General features: G+C 41.6%; 1 protein-coding gene across 1 annotated transcript in view; it reads left to right on the top strand.

The window, feature by feature from the left end:
* Positions 1 to 553: 553 nt before the first annotated feature.
* Positions 554 to 26,208, top strand: part of CORIN (corin, serine peptidase) — a 286,147-nt gene continuing 260,492 nt past the window's right edge. The window contains exon 1 of the mRNA XM_061191367.1: positions 554 to 567. The gene's annotated coding sequence lies outside the window, so the exon portion shown is untranslated. The remainder of the gene's footprint in view (positions 568 to 26,208) is intronic.

Raw genomic sequence — 26,208 nt, 5'->3', positions numbered from 1 at the left:
GGTCGGGTCGGTCCGGAGACCACGCTCTCCTTGCCAGAGGCGCTACCGCGTCCCCTGCAGGGGCGCCCTCCACGCATCAAGTGGGCTCGGCGGCGCCCGGGCGCCTGAGGAGGCTGCTGAAGGAGCCGTCGGAACCAGGCCCTCGGGGGTCCGCGGCTTCTTTTCTGCGCCGACGCCCGGCATCTGGAAGGACCGCGCAGCCTCGCTTGCCCCAGACGTAAGCCTCCCTTCCCGGCCGCGCGCGCCTGGGTCTTCATCCCTCTTAGAGCCCGGACTCGCGCCCGGTTCCCCTGCAACCAGCGGTGCCGGTTATCCTTGGACCATCTGAGCGTGGACATCCCAGAACCATCTGAGCGCTGCCCCTTGCAGGGTGCTGGGAACTCCTGCGTACCCTGCGCGCAAACTTCGTCTGCGGCGAGTACCCGCCTGGGCACACCAGGCGCCGGCCGCCATGGGGGGGGGGGCGGGGCTGGGGTAGGGGCTGCGGGTTCGAGCTACTCCGGGTTTGGCGGGCTCCGATTCTGTCCTGGGAATGGACAACGTTGCCCCTGGTTCGAGAGAGGAAAGGTAGGGAAGAGCACCACGGCAGGTCCTCACTGGCCTGAGCCCCCAGGAACCGGGTCTCTTTTGGGCGCTGCCTTCCTTCTTCGGTGTCAGGAGGGTCCCGGAATCCATTCGCTGCGGCGTGGTCCCAGCTGCGCGGAGCCGGGGACCAGGGACCGCTCTCGGGGCAGGGACGCAGGGCTGCGCTTGTGGGAGGAAGGTGGCGTTGGGTCGGATCCTGCCGGGATTCTTCCCCAGCTCTCGTGGCGAGCTCGCCACTCCGGGTGCCACCCGCTTGGGGCCGGTGGATGGCGGTGTAGGCGCTTTTTGCACTGCTTGTCATTCCCGGGACCGAGCCCTGCGCCCTCAGAGCTGCGAGCTCATCAGGGAAGCGGCCCGGCTGGGCGTTCCCAGGGACGCTGTCCCGGCAATTCGTAAAGTAGAGCTTTCCTTCCGCGGGAGACTTCTGAGAACAATGCACTACAAAGACGGGCTCACTCTTGAATAAGACCGCGACGACTTCTCTGTGTCCATCTGCAGTTCGTAGTCTCCCCTCGCCCCCCACCCCCTTGGTAAAGTATTCAATAATTTACTGATGGAATCAAAACTCTGCAAAGGAATGCCGACTGCTACCAGAAAGAGAGCGAAGTCAGGACTTACTGGTGATCATCTTCCAAAGACACACATTTTAGCTGAAGGTGTTGAAATTAAAGATGTCGCAACACCTTAATTTTGGAAATAACCGTTATAAAATCGGTTTTTGTCACAGCACAACATTCACCAGCTTGTTTGTATTATTTGGTGTCATTAGTTTTGTTGTGCGGAAATTAGGCTAGAAATCAGTCCCTCGAACCGGGTTCCTGGGGCTTGAGAGGTTAGACTAGCTGTCTGCAGAGACGTGTGATTGCTGGGCTGAGCAGTCAGGCTTTCCATAGAATTCTTCCCAGGACACCGAGAGTCACACTAGGATGAACTATTTTCAGAGTTAGTTGGGTATGGGATCACATAAATCTCAAAACCTGGAAATGCTGTAAAGCTTTATTTTGGGGAAAGGACTCTTCCCAGACCGTTCCTTGCAGGATAGGCGTATAGTACAGTGATGAAAGACTCAGCTAAACCTTTCAGGAGGTTAAAGAGACAAATAAGAATTGCTTTATTAATCTCATCAAGTATATTTCTAGGCATAGTGAAACTTTTTAAAAAAGATGCAACATTAGTCCCATTAGAAACCTTCTTCACAATGCTGCAGAAATCTTACTAATAACAGCACAACAGGCATCAGTGCCTCCACCACCAACCAGGTGTGATTGTGTCTTAGGAGGGTCATATTTCCCACCTTGGCTTCACCTGGATTTCCACACTTGCTGGCTGTATGTCCCCACAAGCCCCTCACTTGCCCTTCTCCATTGTTGGGGGCAAACAGGAGATTGTGGGGAGAAGCTGAGCATCCCCGTATCTCCAGAGAGTTAGCATCATCACCCTCTGAAATCGGTATTTTCAAATCTCCATACCGTTAATGAGGTGCCCTGTTGCTCAGTTTTCCTCTTTCCCTTACCTCCAGGCTCCCTTGACTTGAAGACCTGTGGTCTTAGGGTTTCTGAGTTTGTCTATGGCTGGGGGGGAATGGGAGCTCCTTGAGGACCAGGAAAGCTGGGTTATAGAATTTTTGCTGAATGTGTCCAAGGAAGAAGGGTTTATTTAACGTGCCACTTTGGCCTTAATAAGTTAGTCAACAAGCATGCATTCATGCATCCTGTTCTTGCCTGATTAAGTGGAGAATGGGGCTGGTTGTCTAGAGGATATTGATTTGTACGGAATACTTGATCCACACTAAGAACTCAAGTAACTCTCAGACTTACCTGTTCTGCAAAATCTACTCAGACACACATATGTGTACACACACACATGCAGACACACACACTTTTGTGTTTCAGACTGTTCAGAGAGGGTGGATTGAATGGAAGACATCACAAGAGTGAAAGGTGCTGTAAATGGAGTGCCTTGGTGGCTAGAGTATGTATTTTGGTGTCAAAGCCAAATTCAAATCTCTGGCTCTAGCCGTTAAAAGCTGCAAGGCCCTGGGCAGTCAAAAAATCTTGCTGAACCTTGATTTCCTCTTCCAGCCGACGGGGATAATACCGCTGAATATCTATAAGGGCATGGTGAGCATTAAGGAAAGAAATAGGTCCTAGAAAAACTCTACGTAATAGTTATACATTCTGTGAAGGCTCCCTTACCTGTTTTTATTTGTGGAGCTGGTCCCATCTCACATTTATGAGTCTCTCAGGTTTGTCTCCACAGCTAGCCTTCTGTGATTCTACAGCTGTTCTCTCCAATAGAGCAGCTACTGGCCACATGTGGTTATTTAATTAATGCGGTTACTTAAATTAATCAAAATTAAATTAAAAATTCAGTTTTTCAGTCTCACTAGCCACATTTCAAGTGCTCAATAATCACATGTGACCAGTGGTTACTGTATTAGACAGTGTGGACAGAACATCTCCTTCACCGAGGAATGTTCTCTTAGCTCTAGAGCTTTCTTTTGCTTGAGTGATAATTCAGTGAGACTCTTGGATGATAAAAGTTTTTCTGTCCAGCACTCCCTTTGCTTCTTTTTCTCTTAAGAGTGGTTTTGCATAGCTGAATCACGGCCAGGGCATTTGTTGAATGGTAAATGACTATTTATGATTTACATAATTTATATAATCACATAATAAATTTTATATTTAACATTTATTATAAATCAGCCAACAAGTGTGTGTGTTAGTCACAAAATCCTTAGAAATTCTACCCTTAGCCTTGATGATTTTTGCTAACGAATTGTTCGTTTCCCTTCACAGTGAGCTTTATGGCTGATGGTTTTCCTGGTTTTAGAGCAGAAACTCTGATATAATAGAGTGAGGCTCTTCTCTCCCCTACGTACCTTTACGTGTTGTACCATTTTCCCCAAGAATGACAGTACAGATCTACTTTGACTTACAACGGGGTTATGTCCCAATAACCCTTCATAAGTTGAAAATATCATCATAAGTTGAAATGCATTTAATATACTTAACCTACCAAACATCACAGCTTAGACTAGCCTACTTTAAATATGCTCAGGAAACTTATATTAACCTACAGTTAGGCAAAACCATCTAACACAAAGCCTGTTTTATAATAAAGTGTTGAATATCTCAGGTAATTTACTAAACCAGTAAATTTCAGTAATTTACTGAAAGTGAAAAACAGAATGGTCATCTGGGTACAGGACTGTTTTAAGTGTATCAGTTGTTAGCCGTCATGATCGCGTGGCTGACTGGGAGCTGCGGCTCGCGACCCCTCCCAGCATCACAAGAGAGTAGCTTACCACATACCACCAGCCCAGGGAAACATCAAAATTTAAAGCACGGTTTCTACTGAATGCGTATTGCTTTCACACCATCATAAAGCAGAGAAACCGTTAAGTCGAGGACTGTCTGTACTAGAATCTTAGGTTCAATGTTTGGATCAGAATCCTCTGAGAATGGTTAATTTATTCAAATTTAAAACTAATACTCCACCTCATGCCATAGGACCCCTTACTGAACTTATCACCATTTGACAGACTATGTATTTTACTTCTTTATTTTGATTATTTTCTGTCTCCTCTTACTCTGAGATATAAGCTTCATGGGGGCAGAGATTTTTCTTTGTTTTTGTTCATTGCTGGAAGAGTGCCTGGCACAGAATTCGTACAAATTAACTATTTGTGAATGAATGACTATACAGAAATGTATTTGAAAGTAGCTAAAATAGAGAGATGATGTATTAGTTTCCTAGGGCTGCTGTAACAAGTTACCACAAACCTGGTGACTTAAAACACTGAAAATTTATTTGCTAACAGTTCTGGAGGCTACAAGTCCAAAATCAAGATGTCTGCAGGGCTATGTCCCTTGAAGGCTCTAGGAAAGGATCCTTCCTCCCCTCTTCCTAGCTTCTGGTGATTGCTGGCACTCTTTGGCATTTGGCTTGTAGCTGCATCTCTAATCTCTGCCTCTATAGTCACATGGCCTTCTTCCCTGTGTCTCTGTGTTCTCCCCTTTTATTACAAGGGCACCAGTCTTATTGGATTAAGGCTCACCCTAATCCAGTATGATGTCACCATAACTAATTCCAAAGGCAAAGACCCTATTTCCAAGTAAGGTCCCATTCTGTGGTTCCGGTGGACATGAATTTTTGAGGGACACTATTCAATCCCGTACAGATGCATAGATAGGTAATCCTTTCCCTGCCTTGAGTTTATTCCGTTTCTGGGACTTTGTAAATCTGCTTTAGAGCATAGTCTATAATATTTATTATTCTTATAGGCAGACAATCACCATGCAGGCTGGGAGATTATATGTGCTTTCCATGTGGGTGTGTAGTACATGAGTTGGCTCACTTTTGGATTACTGAGTCAGCTGCCCTTTCCTGAGCCTGTCACTGTCTCCAGCCCTGTCTCCGGTCTCTCCTTCTTTCTCTTTGCTCAGAAAGAGCCGCTGTTGTCTTGGAGCACCAGTGTGTCTGTCTGCCGCATCCCTGAGGGTTCTGCAGCGGTGTTTGCTTGGCTCTGAGCTCTGCTGAAGGATGCCCGTAAATTATGTTTTCCTCTCAGCCTGCTGGCAGTTGCCCCCATCAGCTCACCTTACAACAGCTGTTTGAATATTCTCCTGCCGTACATTTCTCTGTGTCCAAACCATCAGAGCTGGTGGTGACAAGTGTGTCAATGCTTGACAGGGCTAGCTGGGGATCCAGGGTGGTCCTGTAGGTGATCCATCTGGCCATTCAGTATCAGTGCTGAAACCTGCAAGCAGCTCAAGAGGACATCCGTGGAGAAGGGCCAGTCGGCCAACAGGCTGGCTTAGGAGTAGGTCAGAAAATATAGCGGAGGGTTGTGAAGATCATTTTGGCGCCACTAGTTTGAGCTTAGCCCAGGTCCCCTTTGAGCTTTTGGGCTGAACATTTAAAGAGTACCTTTTGTTTCCAGTATTTGGGAGAGTTGTAAAGAAAAGTCCTTGTGCAGTTATGAAAGTAAACGATGTCAGTCTCTCCAAAGCCAAGAAGGTCATTCTGCTAAAGTGTCACAGCAGCATCTTAAAGGTTGATAGCACCAGGAAATTTTAATCTTGGGCTCCATGAACCCCATGAGTACTGAACAATCTCTATGAACAGTTCAATGTGAATTTTTCTGGCTAGGGCAACGTAACACCCCGAGAGGTTAAGAGCTACGTGCTAGAACAGAATAACATCAACTTACAAGAATTCAACTACGTAGCCTGGACAAAAAGAGGAGTAGATTTATCCATTTATTCAACACACATTTATGTGCCAGGCACAGTACCGGGCACTTGGGATTCACAAATGAACAAAATAGAGATTCATGCGCATGTGAAGCTTAGCTTCTAATTAAGCAGTAAACACTAAATCAGGAGTGTGGGGAAGAGAGAACTGTTTACGTAGTATGAGTCACTTTGCCTGTCGTTCTGCTCAGTGCCCTGGAGTGAGAGCAGGGGATAAGAGAAGGGAATCTGCTGTTAATTTCAGAACTCTGGTGCCTTTTATATGTATCCAGCTTGCAGTCTTACGTGTGGTCCTGTGTTTAAAGATCTGTGCCTTTTTGTCCTCTAACCTCAAGCCAATTAATTAATCTGGTACTCAACTGTGGAACCTGTTCCATCTCTGGAAAAACTGACTGTGTGGGATTGATTGACAGAAGTTATATTGGTCTCCAGTGTGGCATTTTCCTAAGGATTTTCAAGGATTATTTTGACTGTACATGACTTTCAGCTTTGAGTGCCTATTTCAGGGTCTCAGCCTGCAAGCAAGGTGCCTCTTCTCTGCAGCGTGGTTTGGAAATCGAAGCTGTGTGATTTTTCTTAATACTTGTCTGTGATCCTTTAAAGCAATTTTTGTCCAAGTTGAGCACAATCAGAAAAGGGAGCTCTAGTCTTTATCTGACACTAAGTTGCTGGGAGACTTTACAGAAAGACGTCAGTTAACCTGTTTGATCCTGGTTTTCTCATGCATAAAATGAGGTTGTTAGACTAGACACTCTCCAAGGGCCTTTCTAGATCTAAAGGCTGAGATTTTCATGTTGCAGAGAAAATGAGCAGCACATTTGTACCCTTTTCCTTTTTACTTCCCTCCTCCCTTTCCGACAGCCGAGAAGTGCTGCTGGGTAAGGGGCATCCTAGCTGACCTTGACATCTGCTTCCCTCTTTGTGGGTCTTTGCCAGTTCTTCTCACAGCAACCTCTGCCAAAGTGCGAAATGGCCTGTTCCACTCCAAGGAAGACTGAGTAGAGGAAATCTGCTCACCACAGGCCAGGTTTGTCTGGGGATATCTTCTCTGGCTCTAAGTCAGATCTGAGCATTTCACCTAGGCATGCAGCTTGTGGGTGGTGGAAAGGGTGGGGAGAGACAGTCATTCGTGTTGGGGGCCATCCAACAGATGGTCCACATCAAGCTGGGGGCCAGGCACGCCTCTATGTTGGCTGTGGGTTTGTCATAAATAGCTTTTGCTATCTTGAGGTATGTTCCGTTTATGCCCACTTTGGTAAGAGTTTTTATCATGAACGGCTGCTGAATTTTATCACATGCTTTTTCTGTGTCTATTGAGATGATCTCCTGTGGTTTTTGTCTTTTCTTTTGTTGATGTGGTGTATCACATTGATTCGTGTATGTTGAACCATCCTTGTGACCCTGCGATGAATCCAACTTGATTGCGGTGTATGATCTTTTTTATGTGTTGTTGGATTCACTTTGCTAATATTTTGTTGAGAATTTTTGCATCTATATTCATCAAAGATATTGGCCTGTAATTTTCTCTTTTGGTGGTGTCTTTGTCTGGTTTTAGTATCAGGTATGCCTCTAGCTGAGGAGTTCGACACAGGATAAAGTCCTCTTCCTTAAATAGCTAGGTAGGACACACACCCCTCTGCGTTCACAGTTAATAAATAAACAATCACAAAAATGTGTTCAGATTGGCAAAGGAACAAAATTTTCAGGTAAAGAGGGAGAATTCTGGGATCTCTGAAATTTAGGAAGATTAGACATAAAATAACCCAGGAAGTACAGTGAGCTTGATTAAATCATTAAACCCAAGCCAAGATAAGCTCAAGGCAGCCCTGGGCACTGTGGCACACAAACGTAGCTCGGGTTCTTATCCATCACTTATTAGATGGGTGCCACTCCAGCAGGTAAATTTCCCTTAGGCTCAATTTCTTTCTCTGAAGAATGGGAACAATATTCCTCTCACAGGATTGTGATTGAGGATTCAGCAAAATTATGCTTTAAGAAAGTGCTTTGTAAGAACACGAGCTGCTAGATTATTATTATTTTTTTTTGGTTACTGTTATCTAGTGGAGAATTTAGTTGTGTGTCCCTATATAACATCCCTCTTGATTTGAAATCTCAATTCTGTGCAGTCAGTTGCTCTCCCTAGAGAAGGTTGAAAGAAGACATATTGCTTTCAATGTCTAGGATCCCTTATAACTATGAGTAAGACACAAATAAAACTATTGAAATTTAACATCACCCTGCTTCCTTTGTGGTCTATGGCAGCGCTGTCCAGTAGAAACATAATGTTGGCCACGTGGGTAATTTAAAATTGTCTACGTTTGAAAAAGCAAAAAGAACAGATTAATTTAATTTTAATAATATGTCTTATTTAACTCACTATATCCAAGATTTTGCAATTCTAACATGGAATCAATATAAAAATTATGAATGAAATACATTACCTTATTTTTTTCATACTAAGTCTTCAAATTTCAATACTCTTACAGCACATCTCAATTCAGATGAGTCACATTTCAGGTGCTCCATAATCACATGTGGCCAGTGTCTCTACCGTATTAGATAGTACAGGGCCATATGGAGTGTGGTAAGTTGGATAATGGACCCGCAAATATATCCATATCCTAATCCTCGGGACCTGTGAATGCCACCTTATAAGGCAAAAGGGGTTTTGCAGCTGTGAATAGATTGTGTGTTAAGATTTCGAGATGGGGAGATTGTCCTGGATTATCTGGGAGGAACTGATGGGACCACAGTGTCCTTATTAGAGGGAGGCAGGAGGGTCAGTCAGAGGAGAAGGCAATGAGAGGATGGATGTAGAGACTAGAGAGATGTGCTTTGAAGATACAGGAAGGGCCAGCAGCCAAGGAATACAGACAGGCAGCCACTAACAGCTGAAAAAGGCAAGGAAACAGATCCTCTCCTCAAAGTAATCAGAAGGAAGCAACCCTGATGACACCTTGACTTTAGCCTGGTGGAACTGATTTCAGACTTCTGACCTCCAGAAATGTAAGAGAAATAAATCTGTGTTGTTGTAAGCCACAGGTCGCATTTGTTACAGCAGCCATAGGAAGCTAATTCATTAGGAATACTCTAATGTTATTTCCCAGACTCTTTTGAGGAGGCATTCCTGTGGCTACATCATCTTAGACAATTTCAGTTGGCTTCCCTGCAGCCTGCCCGGTGTACCCATTTCTAGGGTTGCTGTGTGGGACTGCCATCCTCCCCGAGCACTGGGGGCTGTTTCTTACTCTGACTCAGTTGCAACCTTTGATAGCAAAACTCAGCTGGGAGAGAAAGGGTAAGGTACACAGGAGAACAAAAAAGGTTTACCAAGAATTATTGGCTCTCTTTACTATCTGCTCAATGTTGTAAATCTAAAACTGTGCTAAAAATAATGTCTATTAATTTAAAACGATGTACTGCCGTGTGGGTTTGATAGGGATAAAGTTTTGTTCTTGTACCTTTATCTAGGGATGTTTGTGACCGCGTGATTAGGCCAGTAATCCTCCAGGTTTAGCATGCCTGAGAATCACCTGCAGGGCCTGATGCAACACAGATGGCTGGGTCCCACTGCCAGAGTTTCTAACTTAGTAGATGGGGCCCCATATTTGCATTTCTAAGAAGTTTCAGGTGATGCCAATGCAGCAGGCAGGCAGGTGGGCCGGTGAGCAGATAGGTATTGGGAGAGCCCCTGCGCGTACGTGGCGTGAAGGCGGGACTTCCGGGCCTCGCCTCCACGGGGAGGGTGGAGCCCCATTGCTGAGAAGACCCCCGGGCCGGCTTTCCCCGCCCCACCAGAGCACACACAGAATCTTCTTCTCAAGGTAAGCTCAGCAGTCGTTGCTAAGAAAATGCAGAGTCGCCCCAGTCCCCTTGCTTAGCTCTGTTTTGTGTCTCCCACCCTGCGGTCTAAAGTAGATGGCACTCCCGAGATCCCCAAGTCTCGGCTAAAAATACCTCCTTTGCCACAGGCCAGCTGACTTCTCAGATTTCCCAGCTGAAGAGAATCCCCCCACCCCGGACCTGGGGTTGCCCCTGTGGAAAGTCTATAAGCAGAAAATACCAGGTTAAAAAAAGCTCTCGGGAGGCCCCCGAAAGCTCTCACACCCAGCTGCCTACTTGGGGTGGCCAGTTCTGGCCACGGGGACACAGGTGGGAGGATCACGCCGGGAGCGGCGGTGTTTGTCCGGTTTTGTTCTGTAGAAGAGTTCTGCCAGACTTTAGAGACCAGCTCCCTCGCTCCCCCTGGTCTTTATGGTTTTTTTTTGTTTGTTTTTTAAAAAAAAAATTTTATTTATTATTTATTTATTATTTATTATTTATTTTTGGCTGTGTTGGGTCTTCGTTTCTGTGCGAGGGCTTTCTCTAGTTGTGGGAAGCGGGGGCCACTCTTCATCGCGATGCGCGGGCCTCTCTTGTTGCGGAGCACAGGTTCCAGACGCGCAGGCTCAGTAGTTGTGGCTCACGGGCCTAGTTGCTCCGCGGCATGTGGGATCTTCCCAGACCAGGGCTCGAACCCTTGTCCCCTGCATTGGCAGGCAGATTCTCAACCACTGCGCCACCAGGGAAGCCCCTATGGTTTTTTAATGTAAATTCTAGACTTGGTAACTATAGTCCTAAACCTGGCCTATCCTGATTTTTATTCTGCCTTTTTCTGAATAACATTACAGCTGAGCTCCCCAACCTTCCCGAAATTAAAGCAGAGATGAGCCTTTCTGAAGGTGTCCTTGGTGACATCTTGGAAGGAGCGGACTTGTATATGCGCCCAGATCCGAGGTCTGGGTTCCTGGGGACAACTCCAGCTTGCCTATTAACTCCCTGCCCATGGCACAAACAAGTTTTTTTTTGTTTGATTTGTTTCCTTTTTCTTTTTTAATTGAAGTATAGTTGATTTACAATGTTGTGTTAGTTTCAGGTGTGCAGCAAAGTGATTCAGTTATAAATACATACATATATATTTTTTTCAGATTCTTTTCCCTTATAGGTTATTACAAAATATTGAGTATAGTTCCTTGTTGGTTATCTGTTTTATATATAGTAGTGTGTATATGTTAATCCCAAACTCCGAGTTTATCCCTCCCCCTGCTTTCCTCTTGGGTAACCATAAGTTTGTTTTCTGTGTCTGTGGGTCTATTTCTGTTTTGTAAATAGTTCATTTGTATCATATTTTAGATTCCACATGAGTGATATGATGTGGTATCTGCCTTTCTCTTTCTGACTTACTTCGCTTAGTATGATAATCTCTAGGTCCATCCGTGTGGCTGCAAATGGCATTATTTCATTCTTTTTATGGCTGAGTAATATTCCATTGTGTATATATATATATACCATATATTCTTTATCCATTCATCTTTCAGTGGGCATTTAGGCTGCTTCCGTGTCTTGGCTATTATGAATAGTGCTGCCATGACATTGAACACAAACAGTTTTGTTTGTATTGTTTTAACTTTACCTCTGTCAGCTGAATGTCAGTGAGAGGAACAAAAATGCTCTCTGGATAAGAAATATATACTCCTAACTAGCAGTATTCTCCAATCATTTTGTGTCAGAAATTCCTAAAAGCTGACAGCTCTCTCCCCTGCTTCCTTAAAGAAAGCTTTCCCAACAGGTGAGACATATCTTCTTTCCAGAAAAATTATTTATTCTCCCTATGGGAAGTAAACAAAACCCATAGGATAACTATTTTAATTTTTTTAAATTAAAATTAAAACAAACTTTTAATTTATTATTTTTTTAACTTATAAAAGTGTTTTTTTTTTCTTTTAAAATGTTTGTTGTTTCTCCTCTCACATTTCTCCAAGACCCAGGGAAAATATAACAAATTATCTTGGCCTTTTCCCCTTAATAGGCCTTGTTTCCCCAAGACAAAGGGAAAATGCAACAAATTATCCAACTTGGCCTTTTCTGGATGCTCTGTTGTGAGGCGGGGAAATAGGTCAACTCTGATGGGAAGTAACGAGTGCAGAGCTTCTGCGATGGTCTGGCTGCCTTCGCATAAAACATTAAACACACACAACACACATCCTCACAAGCTACTGACTGAAAAGTAGGTGAGAAGGCTGCAAGAGCTAGATCTTGTCATTTTATTCCTCTTTTATATGTGTTAAAAGTGAGAAAAGAGTGAAAAAAGAATAACATTGATTGCTTTCTATAGACCTCAAACCTTTGTGTGGATTCTCCTTTTCCTCCCCCTTTGCTGAGCAACTGAGCCCGGAATCTGGTCGGAGAGCAGAGCAAGGTGCCTCCGAGGTGCCCTGAGGGGTAGTGCAGTGGCTTAGAGCCCAAATGTTGAGGACAGCATCGCCGTGGAGGGGTGGCCTGTGGGACATATAGGAGCCCAGGTCGGATGAGGAGGGTGGGAGGGAGTTCGGCTTAAGGTGGAGGGTCAGAGCTGAGCAGGATGAGGAAGGCGTGGACACGGGGCAGCCAGCGTGGGATGTTGGAGCTCTGGGCAGGGTGAGCGTGGCACCTCCGCAGGTGATGTGGTCGGGATAGTGGGAGAGTCCTTACAGACTGGGAGACTGATCAAATAAGCTGAGAACAAGGCAGGTTTTCTGTTGTTGGAAAAAGGAGTTAAAAATATAGAAAGGCAGAAAACTAGATTTATAACCCTGATGGGATTGGAATTGGAGATACGGGTATAAATGCATATGTTTCAACATATAAAGGTAGATGTAGAAATAAATATAGATGTGAGCGTCTATATGTATGTGTGTGTACACGTGAGGGCACACACTGTATAAATACATTTTTCCCTCCAGCTCTGTCTGCTGAGAAAGGCTAGGAACAGCCGCAAGCTAAGAGCCATGAGCACGCCCTGTGAGTTTCAAGGGACCTCCAGATCTTGGTTTCAGATACCATTTTCTGCAAAAAGAAACCAGGCTCCTTGGAGAAATGGCTAATTCCAAGGGCGAGACAAGGAAAGTACAAGATGAGTCCAAAACATCTTGTTCCAGAAAGGAAGAAAGTGCTCGAAGAATGATGTGGGCAAGTTCAAAGGACACAGAAGCCAGCTTGGATTGGCTCCCACTGGCCAAATGGAGGGCAATTTGAGCATCAAAAATAAATAATGATAGTACACATAATAAAGTATTGAATAAAATAAGAAACCAAGAGCCCAGGCATATGTCAATAAAAGAATAAACTGAAAGTTTGAAGGGCTGGGATATTTATATTATTTCAATATTCCACTACAAAATACTTATTGATTACGTGGGAGGTGTGGCAGACACCATGTTTATCATGTGATTGATGGGATTATCATCAGTAAAGGGACAAATTGATAGGATGCAATGAGAAGAGTGTAGTATCACTTTTGTGATATTTCTGCTAAAGATGTAATTTAATCCTAAACTACTACTAAGGAACATTCTACACAATAACTGGCCTGTAATTTACAAAAGTGTCAAAGTCATGGAAGTGGAAGAAGACTGAAGGAGACTAAAGAGACATGAAAATTAGGTGTAATATGTGATTCTAAGTTAGACCTTTTTGGTTTAAGGGGTATTATTGGGACTTGGCAAGACTGGAATGGGTTCTGAGAATCAGATGGTAGCAATGTATCAATGGAATTCCTCTGGTTATGTAGGAGAATGTCCTTGCTTGTAGGAGTAACATATCCTAGAGGGATAGGGCAACCACTTAGCAACTTAGTGTCAAATGGTTCAGAAAAAAAGCTCTTTGTATTTACTGTGCTTCCAACTTTTCTATAAATATGTGGTTGCTTCAAATTTTTAGAAAAGGGAAAAAAAGTAAATGTTGATAATTTCAGGAGATTTTTTTTTTTTATGTTTGTATCTATGCTAACAAAGTTTATTTGTAATCACCGATCTTTTGGCAACCTTTTTTCTTTTGAAAGCAGTAAACAATTAGTATACTGTTAATACACAATTTATTCTTATACTTCCAAAAGGAGAATTCTCTAACTTCTACAACTGAAAACAGGATTATTTATAATCATGTAATTCACAGCTGTGATTCTTCATTGCATTTTCTTTGGAAAGGATAAAAGGCAATACATCAAGATTAGGCAATTTATTAAACATTTAACGACATCTTTTTATTTTTTTTTATTTTTTTTTTTAATTTTTTAATTTTTTTTTAAACATCTTTATTGAAGTATAATTGCTTTACAATGGTGTGTTAGCTTCTGCTTTATAACAAAGTGAATCAGTAATACATATACATATGTTCCCATATCTCTTCCCTCTTGCATCTCCCTCCCTCCCACCGTCCCCATCCCACCCCTCTAGGTGGTCACAAAGCACCGAGCTGATCTCCCTGTGCTATGCGGCTGCTTTCCACTAGCTATCTATTTTACATTTGGTAGTGTATATATGTCCATGACACTCTCTCACCCTGTCACATCTCACCCCTCCCCCTCCCCATATCCTCAAGTCCATTCTCTAGTAGGTCTGTGTCTTTATTCCCATCTTGCCACTAGGTTCTTCATGACCTTTTTTTTTTTTTTTTTCCCCTTAGATTCCATATATATGTGTTAGCATACTGTATTTGTTTTTCTCTTTCTGACCTACTTCACTCTGTATGACAGACTCTAACTCCATCCACCTCATTACAAATACCTCCATTTCATTTCTTTTTATGGCTGAGTAATATTCCATTGTATATATGTGCCACATCTTCTTTATCCATTCATCCGATGATGGACACCTAGGTTGCTTCCATGTCCTGGCTATTGTAAACAGAGCTGCAATGAATATTTTGGTACATGACTCTTTCTGAATTATGGTTTTCTCAGGGTATATGCCCAGTAGTGGGATTGCTGGGTCATATGGTAGTTCTATTTTTAGTTTTTTAAGGAACCTCCATACTGTTCTCCATAGTGGCTGTATCAATTTACATTCCCACCAACAGTGCAAGAGGGTTCCCTTTTCTCCACACCCTCTCCAGCATTTATTGTTTCTAGATTTTTTGATGATGGCCATTCTGACCGGTGTGAGATGATACCTCATTGTAGTTTTGATTTGCATTTCTCTAATGATTAATGATGTTGAGCATTCTTTCATGTGTCTGTTGGCAATCTGTATATCTTCTTTGGAGAAATGTCTATTTAGGTCTTCTGCCCATTTTTGGATTGGGTTGTTTGTTTTTTTGTTATTGAGCTGCATGAGCTGCTTGTAAATCTTGGAGATTAATCCTTTGTCAGTTGCTTCATTTGCAAATATTTTCTCCCATTCCGAGGGTTGTCTTTTGGTCTTGTTTATGGTTTCCTTTGCTGTGCAAAAGCTTTTAAGTTTCATTAGGTCCCATTTGTTTATTTTTGTTTTTATTTACATTTTGCTAGGAGGTGGGTCAAAAAGGATCTTGCTGTGATTTATGTCATAGAGTGTTCTGCCTATGTTTTCCTCTAAGAGTTTGATGGCGTCTGGCCTTACATTTAGGTCTTTAATCCATTTTGAGTTTATTTTTGTGTATGGTGTCAGGGAGTGTTCTAATTTCATACTTTTACATGTACCTGTCCAATTTTCCCAGCACCACTTATTGAAGAGGCTGTCTTTTCTCCACTGTATATGCTTGCCTCCTTTATCAAAGATAAGGTGACCATATGTGCGTGGGCTTATCTCTGGGCTTTCTATCCTGTTCCATTGATCTATATTTCTGTTTTTGTGCCAGTACCAAACTGTCTTGATTACTGTAGCTTTGTAATATAGTCTGAAGTCAGGGAGCCTGATTCCTCCAGCTCCCTTTTTCGTTCTTAAGATTGCTTTGGCTATTCGGGGTCTTTTGTGTTTCCATACAAATTGTGAAATTTTTTGTTCTAGTTCTGTGAAAAATGCCAGTGGTAGTTTGATAGGGATTGCATTGAATCTGTAGATTGCTTTGGGTAGCAGAGTCATTTTCACAATGTTGATTCTTCCAATCCAAGAACATGGTATATCTCTCCATCTATTTGTATCATCCTTAATTTCTTTCATCAGTGTCCTATAATTTTCTGCATACAGGTCTTTTGTCTCCTTAGGTAGGTTTATTCCTAGATATTTTATTCTTTTTGTTGCAATGGTAAACAGGAGTGTTTTCTTAATTTCACTTTCAGATTTTTCATCATTAGTATACAGGAATGCAAGAGATTTCTGTGCATTAATTTTGTATCCTGCTACTTTACCAGATTCATTGATTAGCTCTAGTAGTTTCCTGGTAGCATCTTTAGGATTCTCTATGTATAGTATCATGTCATCTGCAAACAGTGACAGCTTTACTTCTTCTTTTCCAATTTGGATTCCTTTTATTTCTTTTTCTTCTCTGATTGCTGTGACTAACACTTCCAAAACTATGTTGAATAATAGTGGTGAGAGTGGGCAACCTTGTCTTGTTCCTGATCTTAGTGGAAATGGTTTCAGTTTTTCACCATTGAGGACAATGTTGGCTGTGGGTTTGTCATATACGGCCTTTATTATGTTAAGGAAAGTTCCCTCTATGCCTACTTTCTGCAGGACTTTTATCATAAATGGGTGTTGAATTTTGTCGAAAGCTTTCTCTGCATCTATTGAGATGATCATATGGTTTTTCTCCTTCAGTTTGTTAATATGATGTATCACGTTGATTGATTTGCGTATATTGAAGAATCCTTGCATTCCTGGAATAAACCCCACTTGATCATGGTGTATAATCCTTTTAATGTGCTGTTGGATTCTGTTTGCTAGTATTTTGTTGAGGATTTTTGCATCTATGTTCATCAGTGATATTGGCCTGTAGTTTTCTTTCTTTGTGACATCTTTGTCTGGTTTTGGTATCAGGGTGATGGTGGCCTCGTAGAATGAGTTGGGGAGTGTTCCTCCCTCTGCAATATTTTGGAAGAGTTTGAGAGGGATAGGTGTCAGCTCTTCTCTAAATGTTTGATAGAATTCGCCTGTGAAGCCATCTGGTCCTGGGCTTTTGTGTGTTGGAAGATTTTTAATCACAGTTTCAATTTCAGTGCTTGTGATTGGTCTGTTCATATTTTCTATTTCTTCCTGGTTCAGTCTCGGCAGGTTGTGCATTTCTAAGAATCTTTCCATTTCTTCCAGGTTGTCCATTTTATTGGCATAGAGTTGCTTGTAGTAATCTCTCATGATCGTTTGTATTTCTGCAGTGTCAGTGGTTACTTCTCCTTTTTCATTTCTAATTCTATTAATTTGAGTCTTCTCCCTTTTTCTCTTGATGAGTCTGGCTAATGGTTTATCAATTTTGTTTATCTTCTCAAAGAACCAGCTTTTAGTTTCATTGATTTTTACTATTGTTTCCTTCATTTCTTTTTCATTTATTTCTGATCTGATCTTTATGATTTCTTTCCTTCTGCTAGCTTTGGGGTTTTTTTGTTCTTCTTTCTCTAATTGCTTTAGGTGCAAGGTTAGGTTGTTTATTCGAGATGTTTCCTGTTTCTTGATGTAGGCTTGTATTGCTATAAACTTCCCTCTTAGAACTGCTTTTGCTGCATCCCATAGGTTTTGGATCGTTGTGTCTCCATTGTCATTTGTTTCTAGGTATTTTTTGATTTCCCCTTTGATTTCTTCAGTGATCACTTCGTTATTAAGTAGTGTATTGTGTAGCCTCCATGTGTTTGTATTTTTTACAGATCTTTTCCTGTAATTGATATCTAGTCTCATAGCATTGTGGTCGGAAAAGATACTTGATACGATTTCAATTTTTTTAAATTTACCAAGGCTTGATTTGTGACCCAAGATATGATCTATCCTGGAGAATGTTCCATGAGCACTTGAGAAGAATGTGTATTCTGTTGTTTTTGGGTGGAATGTCCTATAAATATCAATTAAGTCCATCTTGTTTAATGTATCATTTAAAGCTTGTGTTTCCTTATTTATTTTCATTTTGGATGATCTGTCCATTGGTGAAAGTGGGATGTTAACGTCCCCTACTATGATTGTGTTACTGTCGATTTCCCCTTTTATGGCTGTTAGTATTTGCCTTATGTATTGAGGTGCTCCTATGTTGGGTGCATAAATATTTACAATTGTTATACCTTCCTCTTGGATCGATCCCTTGATCATTATATAGTGTCCTTCTTTGTCTCTTGTAATAGTCTTTATTTTAACGTCTATTTTGTCTGATATGAGAATTGCTACTCCAGCTTTCTTTTGATTTCCATTTGCATGGAATATCTTTTTCCATCCCCTCACTTTCAGTCTGTATGTGTCTCTAGGTCTGAAGTGGGTCTCTTGTAGACAGCATATATATGGGTCTTGTTTTTGTATCCATTCAGCCAGTCTGTGTCTTTTGGTGGGAGCATTTAATCCATTGACATTTAAGGTAATTATCGATATGTATGTTCCTATTCCCATTTTCTTAAATGTTTTGGGTTTGTTATTGTAGGTGTTTTCCTTCTCTTGTGTTTCTTGCCTAGAGAAGTTCCTTTAGCATTTGTTGTAAAGCTGGTTTGGTGGTGCTGAACTCTCTCAGCTTTTGCTTGTCTGTAAAGGTTTTAATTTCTCCATCAAATCCGAATGAGATCCTTGCTGGGTAGAGTAATCTTGGTTGTAGGTTTTTCTCCTTCATCACTTTAAGTATATCCTGCCACTCCCTTCTGGCTTGCAGAGTTTCTGCTGAAAGATCAGCTGTTAACCTTATGGGGATTCCCTTGTGTGTTATTTGTTGTTTTTCCCTTGCTGCTTTTAATATGTTTTCTTTATATTTAATTTTTGATAGTTTGATTAATATGTGTCTTGGTGTGTTTCTCCTTGGATTTATCCTGTATGGGACTCTCTGTGCTTCCAGGACTTGATTAACTATTTCCTTTCCCATATTAGGGAAGTTTTCAACTATAATCTCTTCAAATATTTTCTCAGTCCCTTTCTTTTTCTCTTCTTCTTCTGGGACCCCTATAATTCGAATGTTGGTGCGTTTAATGTTGTCCCAGAGGTCTCTGAGACTGTCCTCAGTTCTTTTCATTCTTTTTTCTTTATTCTGCTCTGCAGTAGTTATTTCCACCATTTTATCTTCCAGGTCACTTATCCGTTCTTCTGCCTCAGTTATTCTGCTATTGATCCCATCTAGAGTATTTTTAATTTCATTTATTGTGCTTTTCATCATTGCTTGGTTCCTCTTTAGTTCCTCTACGTCCTTGTTAAATGTTTCTTGCATTTTGTCTATTCTATTTCCAAGATTTTGGATCATCCTTACTATCATTATTCTGAATTCTTTTTCAGGTAGACTGCCTATTTCCTCTTCATTTGTTAGGTCTGGTGTGTTTTGACCCTGCTCCTTCATCTGCTGTGTGTTTTTCTGTCTTCTCATTTTGCTTATCTTACTGTGTTTGGGGTCTCCTTTTCACAGGCTGCAGGTTCGTAGTTCCCGTTGTTTTTGGTATCTGTCCCCCGTGGCTAAGGTTGGTTCAGTGGGTTGTGTAGGTTTCCTGGTGGAGGGAACTAGTGCCTGTGTTCTGGTGGATGAGGCTGGATCTTGTCTTTCTGGTGGGCTCGTCCACGTCTGGTGGTGTGTTTTGGGGTGTCTGTGGCCTTATTATGATTTTAGGCAGCCTCTCTGTTAATGGATGGGGCTGTGTTCCTGTCTTGCTAGTTGTTTGGCATAGGGTGTCCAGCACTGTAGCTTGCTGGTCGTTGAGTGAAGCTGGGTCTTGATGTTGAGATGGAGATCTGTGAGAGATTTTCGCCGTTTGGTATTACGTGGAGCTGGGAGGTCTCTTGTGGACCAGTGTCCTGAAGTTGGCTCTCCCACCTCAGAGGCACAGCCCTGATGCCTGGCTGGAGCACCAAGAGCCTTTCATCCACACGGTCGCCACTCAACTTGCCGGCTCTCGATACAGGCTCGGCGGCTTCTGTCGCCGCAGCTTCTAGTCAGCAGGAGCGACCGCGACAGCTTCGTGGCCGCAGCCGAGGCTGCCGCTGCGCTCCTTCCGTTAACGACATCTTTTCATCAGTTTAGCCTTTTAAAATTTCAACCCAGAGGTTTGCCTTTTCATAGGCAAATTAGATATATCCATAATATTGTACATATTTTAAAACATTTATCATTTATATGTTTGCTTTTGTTTCAAAGTGCAGACAACTTTAGCACTGGAAAGAAAGTCAAGAGAATTGACAGATGTTATTCTTTGTGAAATACTACATTGTGATTTTTAAAATGCTTTATTAGTTGGGAATACTAACTGTGGAAAGATGTTAAAACAAAATTAAAAGATATGATGGATGGACCAATGAGATCTGTACTCTCAAAAGCCTTGTTTTTTTCATCATCTTCTTGCAATTTTAGGAAATGTTAAGTAATTCTTAATCTTTGGGACTCTCATCATGAATATGAAACTTCTAGCACAGTTTATAATGTATGTATTAACATATTAAAAACATTGGGAACCATCAGTGGAAAGAAGCTGGGAAGGTAAATTATTATGGCTGAAATCATAATTCTAGTAATTCAGTTTTGAGTGCCTATATGTAAACATTCATTAATATCTCTTGTCATTGAAATATTTTCAGTATTAGACTGCTCCCTCTTGTACTTAAGTTGAGCATGTTGAGTTTTTTGGGGTTTTTTTGGTTTTTTCTGAGGTATAATTGATGTACAATATTATATAGGTTACACGTGTACCATATAGTGATTCACGATTTTAAAGTTTATACTCCACTTATAGTTATTACAATATTTGCTATGTTCCCTGTGTTGTACAATATATCCTTGTAGCTTGTTTTATACATAATAGTTTGTACCTCTTAATTCCCTACCCCTATATTGCCCCTTCTCCCTTCCCTCTCCCCACTGGTAACCATTAATTTGTGCTCCATATCTGTAAGTTTGCTTCTTTTTTGTTATATTCAGTAGTTTGTTGTACTTTTTAGATTCCACATATAAGTGATAACATACAGCATTTGTCTTTCTCTCTGACTCATTTCATTTAACATAATACCCTCCAGTTCCATCCATGTTGTTGCAAATGGCATTATTTCATTCTGTTTTATGGCTGAGTAGTATTCCATTGTATATATGTACCACATCGTCTTTATCTATTCATCTATTGATGGACACTCAGGTTGCTTCCATATCTTGGCATTTGTAAACACTGCTGCTGTGAACATTGGGGTGCATGTATCTTTTCAAATTCGTGTTTTTGTTTCTTTCAGATGTATACCCAGGAGTGGAATTGCTGGGTCGTATGGTACTTCTAGTTTTAGTTTTTGGAGAAACCTTCATACTGTTCTCCACAGTGGCTGCACCAGTTTACATCCCCATCAATAGTGTAGGAGGGTCCTCTTTTCTCCACATCCTTGCCAACATTTGTTACTTTTGATGATAGCCATTCTGACAGGCGTGAGATGATATCTCATTGTGGTTTTGATTTGCATTTCCCTGATGATCAGCGATGTGGAGCATCTTTTCATGTGCCTCTTGGCCATCTGCATGTCCTCTGGAAATTTGTCTATTCAGGTCTTCTGCTCATTTTTTAATCGGGTTGTTTGTTTTTTTGATGTTGAACTATATGAGCTGTTTATATATTTTGGATAGTAACCCCTTATCAGTCATGTCATTTGCAAAGAACATGTTAAGTTTTAACAAAAAGAGGCAGAAGTGGGTTTTGGATGTTCATTTTTTGCATTACCCCCAATTCTTTACCTGGTGCTTACTCTATATAGCACTTACCGCAATTGGAACTGAGTGAACATTTGTATAGCTATTTACTCTGTTTCTTCTCTGGTAAATTGTGTGTTCCATGAGGACGGGAACTATTTGCTTGCCCATTTCTCTACCTTCACCTCTTAGCACAACTTGGCAGATCACTTTCTCATGTGTTGTTAATTTTTTTAATTGTGAGCTCATTTGGGGGGGTGGAGAAGGGTTATATGGATATGCAGAGTGGGTTTGGTTTGCTTCTGACAGGCACCTAGTGGAATCACCAGTCTGGGATTTATTTTTATATTAGTTTCACAGCTTGAGAATTCTACACCTTGACTATAGTATAAATTTGGTGCCCAGGCCTGCTCATGAGGCAGGCTTGGAATTTTTTATTTTTCAAAAGAGCTTTTAATTTTTTTCACTTTTACAGATACATTTCTTAGTCCTTTCCTTGGGCTATTTAAGAGGAACGTTTTCTAATCCCCCTGTCACTGAGAATGTGGTCCTCTGAGCACCCTGGCTTGATTCAAGGCTCTCAGCTCCAACTCTCAGCCTAGACCTTTTCTCAGGTTCCTTCCTTGGCATCGAAACCCAAGACCAACGCTAATTGGGCCTATTTTGGGGTCCAGTAACCTGTTCCTCCCCTCACCCCTAATTGCCAGGACTCTCAGTGTCAATTTTCACACTTCCTGCTCTGGATTTCAGTTTCCCTGCCTTTTCTTGCCCCCAAGGATTTCTCTCTGTCTTGTGAATGCAGCTATATAGTTAAATTGGCCTAAACAATAGTTGAAGAAACCGCAGGTGGTTAGATTTGGAAAAGAGAACATGTCAGGAGGGGAGGGAAGTGACACTTGCTAGGAGCCCACACTCTTGGCTCCACTTTTGTACTTTGTAGATACCCAGAGAGCATCGTAAGCAAGAGAGACTACCTTCCTGGCCTTGGGGTGGTAATGGCAGTTGGAATCTCCTGGACTGTGTATAAAATTATTGGGAGGTATTCTATATTTAATAGGACTCTATTGGTTGTAAGTTATAGAAAACTTAGAACGGGCTAAACCAAAGGGGGCGGGGTTATCTTAGGTTTCCTTCGTGTCTCACAGATGCTAAGGGCAGGAAAGCAGGCCAGAATGATGAATTAGAGGCTGGTGGGATCTGATGAAAGAGAACATGCTCAACTGTGGGTATTCAGTGTCCACAGATAACATACAATGTGCTTCTGGATCAGGACCTTGTGAAACCCTTCACTGGGTAAGGTTGATGGAATCATTTCTCCTCTCCTATCATCTTTCACATTTTTTGAGGACTCTGATTCCCTCCTCGTCCCTCCCTCGCTAGGAATGGTTGTTTCCTCATACTAGAGTCTATATTACTAATTATAAAGATATTTTCTTTTCTAGGCTGTTTTTGTCTCTCTTTGTTCCCTCCTCCTCTGGGGACACCTTGCTGAGTTTGAAAGGCTTCAACCCGTTTCTGAGTTCGGTTATTTTCCATTTGGATTTCATGTAGGTCCAGTACTCCTTGCTGAGCTTGCTTTTAGTTCCTCTTTGCATTCTGGCCATCACTTTTTTTCTAACTGACTCATCTAATCTTCCTCTGCCAGGGCTCCCATAGCCAGAAATATGAAATCAGTGGATCCTGGGTCTACCAAAACCTTCTATGTTCAAATAACCTGTCTACCATTATTCTCCTGAGTTGGTTAATTTCTATCTAAAAGGTGTTCTTCTATCAGGTTTTCATCTAACCTAGGCTTGGATTCAATCTGTTATGGACTGCCCAGCTCCCTTTTAACACAGTTCATCTTTTCCAGATCTTACCCTGTCCAATATATCTAGATTTTCAATAGCTGCTTACCATAGCTGTCCAGTCTTGAAGGCATGGTTCTCTAATTATTCTTGTAATGAACTGTCTATCTATCTGAAGCTTTAAGAAGCTTTCAGTAATTTCTCTGGTTCTTGCCCCCTTGGGGGCAGTCAATTCATGTATTCTTTGAGAGCTTGCCCTTCCTCCTCTGTTTGGTTTCTTTGGGTTCCCCTCATACATTATCATCTAGTAACTGCCAAGAACATCTCCCCTTTCTAATAGTCTAAAAGTATTAGACCTGGGTATGACTCTTTGCCTTTCTATCTGTCTAGACCTTCAGAGTCACATTTTCTCCTTACTATCTGCTCAGCCTATCAGCTTAAAGCTCAGCCTTTCTCTTAAGGAACTCTGTCTCTTTCTTCAGATTCATCAATTTGTTGGTCTGAAAATAAGACTGATGTGTTTTTCAAACCATTCCACATCGCCTTTGACTTCCTGAGTTAAACCGCTTCTGTAAAGACAGAACGTTCAATTGCACAGGCCTTTTGAATTGCTTTTTTAGCTTTGCATTTGCAGAAGTTTTGTTGAGTTGTGTTCTTACTTCACCCCAAGAGGATGGAGTACACAAAGATAAAGGCTTGCATTCTTTTTTGTTTGTTTTGTAGCAAAACCAACCACCTTTCTCTGACCGAATCCATGAATTAGGTCTCTAAAATCTAGAACCAGCATCAGAGGTTATTTAATTAACAAATTTAGAGCTAACTGGGACCACGTGATGGAGGACCACCAACACCTGTGAACAAGCCCCATGCATCTGAGGTGTTGGTACCTCCATTTGCTGATTTCTTTCCGTCGGCCTGAGTACAATTTATAACAACATAATAGGGCATGGAATTTGGGGCAGCCTTTCTTCAATACTTTTTCTAAGATGGCACAAATAATCAAAACTAGTTCACATCTACTCCTGGAGAGCTCGTGGATCTCAGCTGTTTTGTAGTTTCCAGGCGGCACATTTTGTTCTGCTCACCTCCAGGAACTACAAAAGTTTGGTACCTCAGCCTTACCTGAATCACTGGGCCAAGCAACACATGTGTAGTTTGGGGCAGAGGCCACAGAGATTGCCCAAAGTCAAAAATCTACATGGGCCACGCTTGGTACAGGTCCACAAAAGCTTAAAGCCCCATGTCCTGCCTGCCCAGGAAATAATCACTCCATGTATATATTTTTCTCCCCAAATACCACTCCTTACTCTTCCTCAAGATTCCTGGTTCAATGTAGTAGGTGTTAGGTTTTGAAAGACCTAATAAATTATGCCTCTTTGATGTTGATTGATTGATTGATATTGATGTTAAAACTCTGTGTTCTTTTACTTGCCAGGTAGGGTGATAGTCACAATTAAAAGGCACAGTTTTTTAAAAATTTTATTTTATTGAAGAATAGTTGATTTACAATGTTGTGTTAATTTCTGCTGTTCAGCAAAGTGATTCAGTTATACACATATATACATTCTTTCTTTTCCATTACAGTTTATCCCAGGATATTGAATATAGTTCCCTGTGCTACACAGTAAGACCTTGTTGTTTATCCATTCTATATGTAATAGTTTGCCAAACTCCCACTCCATCCATCCCCCACCCCCTCCCCCTTGGCAACCACAAGTCCGTTCTCTATGTGTGTGGGTCTGTTTCTGTTTCATTGATAAGTTCATTTGTGCCATATTTTAGGTTCCACATATAAGTGATATCATATCGTATTTGTCTTTCTTTTTTTGACTCACTTCACTTAGTATGATAATATCTAGGTCCATCCATGTTGCTACAAATGGCATTATTTCATTCTTTTTTCCATTATGTATATGTACCACATCTTCTTTATCCATTCATCTGACATTTAGGTTGTTTCCATGTCTTGGCTATTGTGAATAGTGCTGCTATGAACATAGGGGTGCATGTATCTTTTTTGAATTATAGTTTTTAAAAGACATAATGTTTGATCTCAAAAAATGTGCCATTTTTTTGTGAAGAAAAGGCATACACTCTCAGTCTTCACTTAAAGACCTAATGTAAGTTCATACCTATAGAACATAGGAACAGTTTGCTGACTTAGGAATGTGTCTTGCATCCAGAGCTTAGAGATGACGGTGCAGTCTGTGTTCAGTAGATGCTTGCTGAATGGCCCGGGTGCTTCTCAGCAAGAAAAGGTCCTACCCTCAGGGACATGTGGAAATAACAGAGGACGTATTGTTGGTCAGAGTACCTGGGCATGGGGACAGTTACTGCTGGCCTTAGGTGTAGCAAAGGTCCTGCAGTATGTGAGAGGGTCCTATCAGTGAAAAACTGTCCTGCTCCAAATGTCAGTGACGTTGCTTCCCCTTGGCCTCCCTCCTCCTTCAATCAACATACACATGCTTTGAGACCCATGGGAATGAATGCACAAGAAATACTATTGTTTTATCTTGGTGCAAAAGTCAAAATTTATGTTTCTTTTGGAATGTAACAACGTGGACTGAGCATGCCCTGCTTCCCTCTGCCCCGTGGTTGACTTGTAGTCCTTTCTGCATACCTGTGTTACTGTCCTGTCACAGGGTCTTGAAGTTACTCATGAGGTCGTATATGGTGGAAGTAAGCTGTTAACTCCCAGTGGGCAAGGACTGTCTTTCCCATCTTTCTATCCCTATAGCCCAGCTGTGCACAGAATAGGTGCTCAGTAAGCATGAGTGGAATAAACCAAACTACTGAGATTCCTAACATGCAACATAGACATGTTTTGTAATGGAAACCTCAACACAGACTGTCCCTGTATTTTCCAACTAGAATATTCATTAAATACAGCAAAACGTGTGATGAATGTTAAGTTTGGAATCTATCCTTTTGCTCCAGGTATTCGGAAAGAAATTGCTGCTCCATCTAACACATAAAATCCTTACTTGTACTTTTTTTTTTTTTTTTTACTGCAGGATTCCTTTCAGCAGGTAGGTTCAGTAGGT

Source organism: Eubalaena glacialis, chromosome 5, assembly GCF_028564815.1.
Source record: "Eubalaena glacialis isolate mEubGla1 chromosome 5, mEubGla1.1.hap2.+ XY, whole genome shotgun sequence".
NCBI classification, from domain to species: domain Eukaryota; kingdom Metazoa; phylum Chordata; class Mammalia; order Artiodactyla; family Balaenidae; genus Eubalaena; species Eubalaena glacialis.
The sequence above is the reverse complement of the archived record's forward strand: the minus strand, read 5'-3'. Positions and strand labels throughout refer to the sequence as shown.